General features: G+C 39.3%; 1 pseudogene; it reads left to right on the top strand.

Moving 5' to 3' along the window:
- Positions 1–935: 935 nt before the first annotated feature.
- LOC101640169 lies at positions 936–1,660 on the top strand (annotated as a pseudogene).
- The last annotated feature ends 9,575 nt before the right edge of the window (positions 1,661–11,235 follow it).

Here is an 11,235-nt window from a genome sequence, read left to right on the forward strand (position 1 = left end):
GAGAATAATGAGGGTAATGAATGTACACATGTGCTTTACACAATTGATGTATGTATGGATTGTGATAAGAGTTGTATGAGCCCCTAATAAAATGATTTTTAATAAAAAAGTTGTTACTCAGCAAAAGGTGATTGCTATCAGGGGAATCCCTCAGTGAAGCAGGAAGCCAACCCAATACCCTATATTGAAGCCTCCAGTCAGCATGCATGGCTCCCCAGAGTTCCACAACACACAGAGAGTACCTGATCACCTACCTTAGCCAGCATTCAAATACAAACAGAGCTGTGCTATCACAGGCTGCTTAGAGTCAGCTCCTGGGTCTTAAGGACTCAAGAATTGAGTGGTTTATCATGGTCTGGAGTCTGCCTCCAGTGGCTTTGCTGCAGATACCAGTCCACAAAATGAACATATCTAGTTATGCACTGTTAGTCTGGGTGGACTAGAGAAACAAATCCAGAGACATTCATATGTGCATAGGAAAGAACTTTATATAAAGAGTAATTGTACAGTAAGAAAACATCCCAACCCAATCCAGATCAAATCCATAAGTCTAATATTAGCCCATGTGTCCAGTGCCAGCATGTAAATTCCTCTTCAGACTCACGCAATGCATACAATAACAGAGTGCAGGAAGATCACAGGCTGGTTGGTAGAAAGTCCTGTGGATCCAGTGGCAATAGAAGCATCTCAGCACTGGCAGGGTTCTCCACGTGGCTCCTCCAGCTCCAAGGCTCTGGCTGCCATCAGCATAGCTTCATGTGGTTTGTGAGCAGAAATGTCTTGCAGGGAGTGAGTCTGTCTCCTACCTCCAGAGAAGTATTTCTATCCTTAGCGCCTCCAAATGAAGTAATCAAGCTGCGACCTAATTGACAGGCTAAATTCCACCCCTTCATTCTTAATAGTCTCAACTTGACAACAGATTATGTAACTACCACATGCACTATGGATATTCTTTGACTTACCATAAAAAAGGAGAAAGAAGGAAAGTCAAGAGGCTCATGAATGTTCAAAGAAGACAAAAAAGAGGATAGGTCTGACGGCCAACCTCTAACCATAAGCAGTATCACGCTGAGAAAATACAAATGAAAAAGACTATGAAGATACATCAAAAGAGAAACACTAAACAAACGAATGATGAAGAAGATGCCACAAGGTGTGGAGCCTATCTATCTGCTGGACAGAGAGGGACAGGCCGAGCTAAAGTAACTTCCAGTATGAATTAATAAAGACCACACACACACACACACACACACACACACACACTTCCCTCTGCCCAAAGTCCATGCCAGGGGAAACTAAAGGACTAAAAGTTATTGGAACAGGAAAGGGACAAAAGGAGGCGTGGGAAAGGATGGCTACTACCGTCTGCTTTGTTGGGAATGGCTTTATACGGAAACCACCAAAATATGGACGGTTTGTCAGACCAATGGGTTCCCGTTTCAAGAAGGCACATGCTTACTAATAATTGGTGTAAAAAGAATCCCTCGCTCCCACTGTATACAACATTGGGTGCCAGTGCCAAAGGTGCCAGCGTGGAAGTGAAAGTGAGCCAGCTGGGCCTGGTAACATAAGGGGGCAGGTGATTCAGGGGAGGGGGGATGCCCAGGTTACCACCAATCCTGACAATGATGAATGCCTAAATGCAGTCTTGTGGGTTTGACGGCAGTCTCATACAAGGACCCCTTTTATTTGTGAGGACGACAAACGAGTCGGGAAAATCGCCATTATTACCCTGTGTTTCTGAGTCCCGCCCACCAGTTTACATGTCTGAAGTCAGCCAGAGAACTATTTATAAGAAAAACAAAACATCAAAATGGCCCAGCTGTTTCATAGATAGATAGATAGAGAGAGACAGAGAACTCTAAATCACCAGACTTTTGAGAATAAAATTCCAGCATGACAGAAAGAAAATGGGGACTCTGAAAGCAGACAGGGAGCAAGAAAAAATACTCAATATTGACAGAGAAGTAAGAGAAGACAGAGCTCCCCAAACCAAAATGCTACTCCCAAAAAAAGGATTGCAGAGCAAATAAAAGTTCTTGAACATTAAAAGTTGTACAAAGTAGAAAATGTATTGGAAAAGTTGGAAAATAATGTTACAGAGATCACCAGAGCAGGGAAGAAGGCCATTGTGGGCACTGGACTTTAGAATAGATTTTTCTTTCTAACTTGAGGACTCATCCAGGAGTTCCCAAAAGAAAATGACCAAAAAGAGTAATTCAAGGAAGATTTTCTGGAATTAAGGAAATTAAGTTTCCAGAGTAAAAGTCCCATTGATTATCCAACCCAGTGAATGAAAAGAAAATTTAGCATCAAGTCATGTCATGGTAAAATCTCAAAACACTGAGGATAAAGAAAAGATTATAACAATAACCAGAGAGAAAAGAGCATATTACATACAAAACAATAGAAAACAGAATGCTGTCAGACTTCTCGACGGCCACATTGAACATCACAGGGGAATGTGTTAGAATGTCTCACAACTCTGAGAATCAAGTCTTTCACCCTGAGTCTTAAAACTTAGACAAGTGTGAGAGTACGATAAAGACTTTAGAGACACGGTTTCCGAAAACTTACCTCTGTTCACTCTTTTCTAGAAAAGTAGTGGGGAATGTGCTTTATAAAAGAATGTGGTGTAGTAAATTAGATTAGGAGAACAGACGTAAGAGTTTGTGTGTGTGTGTGCCTGTGTGTATATATGTGTGTGTGTGTGTGTGTACACGCATGTGTGTATATACTCACATGTGAGGAGGCTCACATGTGAAGAGTACAGAGATGCGATAGATGCATGTGACAGAGAAGTAATATTGAAATTCTCATCTTCTATCATAGGAAGCCAAAAGACAACACTTAGAGTTTGTGAACTAAAAAATTAGCTTTTTAAAGGTATCACTTAGAAATATGAAAGCAAATACCCAAAAGAACATTAAAAAAATTAATGCTGATGACTGGAGGTTGAATGGGGTGGGACACAACTATTTTATTATAATAAACCTCGTAGTATTATCTTATTTCATAAGCTAAAAGAAAAGGAAACATCCCAATTCCCCTTAAATACCGCCAGTTGATAGTGAACCTGTCGGTCAGGGTAGCACTGCCCCTGTGAGATGCCGAGCCTGTCGTAACTCATCAGAGTAGGAAGCTGGGTCCTTCGCCCACAGAGCAGCTAGTGGTTTCAAACTGCAGACCTTTCGGATCACAGCCCAATGCATAACCAACCATTACAGCACCAAGACTCTTAAACACCAGTCTTCAAAAGCAATGTTAGAGAATATTTACAGCAAAATCACGGAAGGGCTGTTGCGAAGTATTTGAATTACTTCTTTCTGGCCTCCTTTCCGATCAGGATACAACTGATGAGAATCACTCTCACATTTAAAGAAAAAAAGTACTTTGATCCTAAGGTTCCATTTCTGGAGATCTAGCCTAACAAAATAATCCAAAAGCTCTGAGAATATATGTGAAGCTACAAACAGCATTATTTATACGTTACTGCAAAATTGGCAAATTCTCAATTGCCCAATACAAAGAGTAAAATTTTAGCCCCTCCGACTTTAAAAACAATAATTATGACATGATTTAATAATGTGAAAATACCCATATGATCTAAGTTAAGTGGAAACAGTAGTATGCAAAGTTGCATATAAAGTATCATTATAATTAAAATTCTATATATTTCGTTTTTATTACTATTATTATAAATACATCTTTTTATTGGGGGCTCTTCTAGCTCTTATAACAATCCATACATCAATTGTATTAAGCTCATTTGTCCATATGTTGCCATCATCATTTTCAAAATATTTTCTTTCTGTTTGAGCCGTTGGTATCAGCTCCTCTTTTTTCCCTCCCTCTTCCATATTTTTTAAAAATACACTGAAAAAAACACACCCAAGGTTTACTAGATACCTATCAATGGTGATACTGTGGGTGACTTCCCCCTTTGTGCATTTTCAGAAACCTTTACATTTTTTCATAAACTTTTTAATGAACACTAAATACTCGGAAACATAAATTGAAATTGATTTTCATGTTAAAAAGGATTTTGATTCTGCCAAATTGGTCTTATTGTTTCACGGAATAGATTTTTTTTTCATGGTAATCACTCAAACCTACAGATAGTTGACTCTTGGACAAGTTTATGAACATGAACATTTTAATAAAAATGATTCTAACATTGATAAATATTTGGCAAGAACATATTAACTAAAGAAGATCATTCAGTCAATTCGATTTAAATAACCTTGTCAAATGAATCACTAAGCAAGCAATCCTGTAAATGGTGATGTTAAACTATTTCAATAGTTCTCACTTTTGTTTTTATTTCCTGAAATAATTTTAATAGAAATCAAACTTCACTCTAAAAAAAAGCCTAATTTTTAAAAGGTGGGTTCCTTCAGGTCTAGGATCTGAACTCATCCTGCTGGTTCAATTTTCAGCTGAACAGGAATGAGGTCTATAAGGGAAACAATAACACTAGTACGTTAGTTAGCACAATTTAGAATAACCAACCTTTCTCCTTGATATGATTGAACGATTGAACAATGGAATTGTATGCGATGTAAATTATGTACCAATAAAACTGCTTTAAGAGGGGGCGGGAGCGAGAAGCTGACGAAAATTAAAACAAGTCCACAAGAAAAAAAAGAAGAAGAAGACCCAATCTTTTGAGATAAAGGGACAGCATTCACCCAAGGACAACATCCAGAAGAGGTAGGGTCCAAAGGCGGTCTGGAAATGGAGAGGATAGGGGGAACTGGGATAAATGACGCGGCTTCATGGGGACTGCAATCAATGAGATGAAGCAAAATCTGCATCCTGGTGAGTGGAATGTGGATTATCCACTCTGTAAACTTTCACCCAATTCACACTCAAAAAAGTTTTTGTTTTTAAAGTTTGATCCATTGATTCGTTTGTGTTTGTTTTTTGCCCATGAAAGCTCCTGTCATTCATTTTCTTTACTCAAGAATTTATTTCTTCTAGGGCCATCTAATTTTGTCAACTTTAATTTGTTGGAATTTAATTCTTCTATTATCTTTTAGTCACCAGCTAATCTGACCATGATTGATATGTTTGTTCTCTTGAAGGATATGAATAAGAGGTTCAATTTCTCCCCCATTCAAAACATTGCTGTAATCAAGATTTCACCTATTTTAAAATACCCTGTCCAACCTATAAGAGAATGCCTGGTCTGACTGGTCTTCAAAGACGGCCCGCTGCCACGTGGGGCTGAGTTGGGCATCTAGCTGCAGGTCGGCACAGAGAACCCACCAGCCACTCCACAGCTTATTGTTCCTCTGATCATTTTGGAAATGTGATCGATCCTCCTCAGATGCTTCAGAAACTGTTATGTCTGACGGGGCTACCGCACTGGTAAGCTAAGACTCCAAACCATTTCCCTAACTTGTACCAAGTCACTAAACTACTGGTGGAGCAAAGAGGAAAAGACCAGAGCAAAATGTTCAACTACTTCATTTTTTTTTAACTTAGAGACAAGATTATAAACACCCTTCCCTAGTAGTTTGCACGTTGGGCTACTAACCTAAAGGTTGATTGTAAAAAATAAAAATAAATTTAAAAAAAAAAGGTTGATCGTTCAAGTCCACTCTTCATGCTGTGTGAGGAAGACAGAGCTATCTGCTCCCAGAAAGACTGAGTCTCAGAAATCCTACATAAAGTAACTATGAGTTGGAATCTAATCAATGTCACAGTTGGTGAGTTGGTTGGTTAGTTGGTTTTAAGTCCCACAGATGAAAAGATGCTACTCTCTACCCTCAAGGAACTCAAAGTCTTCTAGTGAGGTAGATAGTAAATTAAATAGTCTTTATAATATGTTCCTTAATGGCTGACTTGAGCATGGTTAATTTTTTACTAATTGGTACTGTTGTCAGGATGTTTTCCGTAAACTAATTGCAACCCTCTAACCATCACCCTGATCCACTTCAGGGTTTTCTCCATCTTGACAATGACAATAGTTTCTTAACAGTCTCGGCCTCTCCACTCTTGCTCCCCAACAACCTGATCTGAATGATGCTTTTAAAATCCAAATCAAATTATATCAACTTTCTGCTTAAACACCTCCAATGGTTCCTTATTTTTTAGTATGAATCAAGGTTATTACTATGACTTGAAAGGTCCCAAATGAGATGTGCCAGCCAGATTCCTCTAGTTCCTTAATGCTTCTTCCCCCCACTCTCATGACCCCAGTTCTATCTTACAAATCTGGCTAGACCAGAGCAGGTACACTGGTACAGATAAGACCTCTCAACACACAGAATCCAGGGCAGATAAACCCCTCAGTAACAGTAATGAGAGTATCAATACCATCAGGGTAGGGGGAAGGTCGGGGGAGAAAGGGGAGAAAAGGGGAACCGATAGCAAGGATTGACATACAATACTCCCCCGGGGTGGGGGTGGGGGCGAACAACAGAAACATGGGTGAAGGGAGACATCAGACAGTGTAAAATATGAAAATAAAAATAATTTATAAATTATCAAGGGTTCAGGAGGATGGGAGAGAGGTAAAAAAGAGGAGCTGATACCAAGGGCTCAAGTAGAAAGAAAATGTTTTTGAAATGATGATGGCAACATATGTACAAATGTGCTTGATACAATTGGTGTATGGATCGTTATAAGAGCTGTAAAAGCCCCCAATAAAATGATTTATTAAAATGTTTTAAAATAATAAATAAATAAAATTGAAAAGAAAAAGAGAGAGAGAGAGAGAAGGTCCCAAATGATATGGCCGCTGTCTGTCTCCAACCTCATTTTCTTATTCTCTCTCTGACAGCCCTTCTGTTTCTGTTCCTTCTGCCTGGAGTGCTTTTCTCTCACATTATCACAAGAAGGCTTCTTCCCATCCTCCACCTGCTGTGGCAGTCTCCTTACATTCCGGACACATCGCTGCTTCTCATTGCATGTTGTACTGCCCTCGCTACACAGCCTTGTCACTTGCTGACTTGTATTCGTTGGCTGTCTCCTTTACTAGGAATTGAGACCCATAAAAGAATAGGAATCCTGTCTATCTTGCTTACTGGTATATTCTAGGTGCCTTACACATGAGGTTCCTCGATAAACATTTGTGACAAATGGAGGGCTAATAATTAGGAGTACAAGAAAGAAGAAAATGTCCTAGAATTGATTATGGTGATGATGGTTCATCTCTTCTTGATACGATTGAACTATTGAATTGGATATGTCAGTTATGAGCCAATAAAACTGTTTTTAAAAATCAAAGAAATAAATATTTGTGGAATGGACACATAAAGGAATACCATATTGAAAAAGCTATAATAGAAGAATGTGACCATGTGAGTGTCACAAAGTAGGTGACAAAGAATATAACAAAATACTGTCACAAAGTAGGTGACTTTTGATTGAATGAGAAACAGACATTCAGATGGTGAGGGCAAGCAGTTGGGAGAATGAAGATGAAGAAGGCACAAGAGGCCCTGGAATACCTAACCTGCGCAAAGGTGTGTGAAATCACGGGTGAAAACCACAGAGATGCATCATGGGAATGACTAAGCACAACACTCTTGACTTTGAAGATTCATGAACCGAGAAATGTGGACAACCAGTAGAAAATGGAAAAGACGGAGGACAGACTTACTAGACTTTGCTTTGCTGTGCCCTGCTCTGCTATAACGCATGGCCTCCGCAAAAGCAAAGGCAGCCCAACCGAGCCTAGTGAGACCTGCGTCAGACTTAGAACCTTCAAACTGTACATTTGGATTGTGTTCAACCCACTACAGGAACCCTAGTGGCACAGGGGTTAAGCGCTTGACCGCTAAAGGAAATGTCAGCACTTTGAATCCACCAGCCACTCCTTGGGAGAAAGATAGATCAGTCTGCTTCCATAAAGATCTACAGCCTTGGAAACCCTGTGGGGAAATTCTACTCTGTCTGATAAGATCACTATGAACAGAGCTCAACTAGAGTTTGGGGTTTGGTTTAGGGTTTAATTGTTGTGATAGTTACATAATTTTATGTCAATGTGAAGATATAAAAGTGTAGGGGTGTCGATATAAGAGTCTAATCTGTCAATCAGGTCACAGCCTGATGGTACCTCCTTGTGGTTGTGACTGCCTCATAAGGAGGGTCCTGGGAACCTCCCCTCTCCCTCTGCCTTCACCTTCCTGCTGGCCCTGTTCGAGCCCTGTAATACTTCCACTGCCATTGGATCCACAAGATTTTTTACCTACCAGCCTGTGATCACCCTGCATTCTGCATATTGCATGTGGCTACCTGATCCTGAAGAGGGACTTATGGACTAGTATCAGACTTATGGACTTGATCTGGACTGGGCTGGGATTTTTGCTTGATACATGATTACTTCTTGATATAAAACTCTTCTTATAAATATGAGCGTCACTGGATTTGTTTCTCTAATCAACCTGGCGTAACACAATTGTGGTTTTGAACTCACTAAATTTGTGGTTATTTGTTACATCAGCAATAGAAAACAAACAGTATTTGTCACTTAATCTCACACACAGAAGGCCTACCCTCTCCCACCCCAGACCCCAGATGGTTGGCTAGTTCTCACTGCTGCCAGTTTCTTAGAGCTTACTCTCTGCTCATGGTTCTCCATGGGGGGCACGTTTGCACCTGGTAGGTATTTGGCAATGTCTGGAACTGATCCATAGGATTCTCAAGGCTGAGACCTTTCAGAAGATGGTCTCATTGCCTATATTCCAAGGTGTCTCTGGATGGGTTTGAACTGTAGACGTTTGGGCTGGTAGTCCAGTGCTTAACCGTTAGCACCTTCAAAGGACTCTGAAACTAACCTACTCCCCTAGAAAAGTTGATTCATTCCTTGTCAGGAAACCTGAATGTCCTCTAGTAAGAAATGAAAGGACTGTAGTTTCCAGTTCTATGTACAATTGATTTCCAGTAAATACCAACATAATGTCCTGAGATAATCCACTCAGGTCTGAAGGAGTTAAACCAAATAGTTCTCTCTAGGAGCACAAAAGGAACCCTGGCGGCAGAGTGGGTTGTGTGTTGTACTGCTGACCGCCAGGTCGGTGATTCAAAACCACCTGCTGCTCTGCAAGAGAAAAATGAGTCTTTCCACTCTCATCAGAAATCCACAGAGGCACTTCTACCCTGGCCTATAGGAAAACCCTCAGGGGCAGTTCTACCCATAGGATCGCTATGAGTTGGAACTGACTCGATGGCAGTGAGATTCAGCCAAGCCAAACCTAAGCAAACATTTTCTTTGATCTATTTTTGGTTCTTTCTTTTTCCTAAATCACAGAATAGTACGTGTTGTTTTCAGAAAAAATTTAGAATCTATCTATATTGCATATGGATAGATGTTTAAATGAAACATTGAAGGTGGTAATGTGAGGTAGACCCTCAATGTGCTGTGTGTGTGTGTGTGTGTGTGTATACGAACAATTGTGAGGATAACGAGCAATGTTTGTCTGTCAGACATTAGGTGGCCATGAGAAGGAGCCAATTCAGTGACATCTAGCAGCAACAACAATTTGTTATTGTTGTTAACAAGTATAAGATCATATTGTGCTCGTTTATTACTTGCTTTTTTCACTATTCTTTTGCTATTTCAACAAAATGGGTTAACATCATCCCATGCCATTGGATGCCCATCTATGCACACTGTTGTTTTCAGTATTCCATTGCATTGCTGTGCAATAGTTTACCATCCTGAAATTAATTTGTTTGCCAGCTTCTTCCCTTATAAACATTGATATAGCATACAACCTTGTAGTCACGTCTGTATATGCATTCTTAATTATTTTCTTTACATTCCTTATTAGAGGTAGAATTACAGGGGATGCACATTTTCAACACTTCACTGTTTTGACACTTATTCCTCAAAAACAAACAAAACAAGCTGTGCTAATTTACCCTCCTCCAGAAGTCTAACGGAGCAATCGTTTCCCTGAACCCTTACTAACACTGGGACTTATTACCAGAAAAGTATTTTATCTGTCTAATAGGGGGGGGAAACAGTATATCATTTTAATTTGCATTTATTAGTGGTGAAATGTTTATATCCTTTTAAAATGTTTTTATATCCTTATTGTTTGTTTATTTCCCTTTTCCTTTTTTCTTGAGAATTGTCAACTATCATTGCCTCAAAGCCAAAAATGTTGTGTTGCTATTCTGCCTATGCAGTTTAATTTGAAAGAACTAAAGATATTTAAACAGTAGCAAAAAAATCAAATATCATAATGAAATGTGCAACAAATTGGAATTAGAAAACTAAATGGGAAGAACACATAGTATTTCTGAAACTAAAAGAACTGAGGAAAAAATTCCAACCTCAAGTTGCAATATTAAAGGATTCTATGCATAAAATATTGAATGACACAGAAAGCAGCTAAAGAAGACGGAAGGAATACATAGAATCACTTTACCAAATGAACTAGTCAATGTTCAGTCATTTCTGGAGGTAGTGAATGATCAAGAACTGGTAAAACTGAAAGAACATGTTCAAGCTGCATAGAAGTCATAGGTGAAAACACAAGGCTCCAACATTGGCCAAATATCCCTATCTCAACAGGGTTTTTCAAACTTAGTACCAGGGGCTAAGCAAAGACAGTATTAACTGAAAATCATTATTCCCCACGGGGATGACCAATAAGACTCTCCTTCCATAAACTAACAAGGAAGTTTTGAAAGGAAGCCAAAGGCAGATAATGAGCAAACTAACAAAAACATAGATCCAGGAATGGGTTTTGGGCTCACACTAAATCCTAGCTCCAACTTAAGAACAATTAGTTCTTACATCATGGCCCTGCTCAATATTCACCCTCAGGAAGGGAACACAGAAGATATGGGTACTATTGCAAAATGTGGTGATGTAATTAGATGATGCCCAGCTATGAGATAAAATGGCATCTGGGGTCTTAAAGGCTTATCTCCAAACAAACAGCCATCTAAGTGAGATGTCAACTAAGTCCACATGGAAGAAGCACCCCATCATCAGTCACCAAAGGATTTTAAATCAAATAGCCTGAAGGCCAAGAAAGGATTAGTATCAGAACCTAAATTGTGAGAATACAATTTGCAGAAGGCTATAGATGGCAGTGAGAACCCAAGATATATTTGTGGGAACTAATAGGAAATAAGCCTCCTCTATATGTTACTGAGGGATGGGAATATGTTAGACAGGGTTCTCTAGAGAAACAAAACCAGAACGCTAATAATTTTATATATATTTATACAGGTAAATTGTGAGAATACAATTTGCAGAAGGCTATA

This window comes from Echinops telfairi, unplaced genomic scaffold (genome assembly GCF_000313985.2).
Source record: "Echinops telfairi isolate 266 unplaced genomic scaffold, ASM31398v2 ScPeMD7_7420;HRSCAF=8458, whole genome shotgun sequence".
NCBI lineage: Eukaryota > Metazoa > Chordata > Mammalia > Afrosoricida > Tenrecidae > Echinops > Echinops telfairi.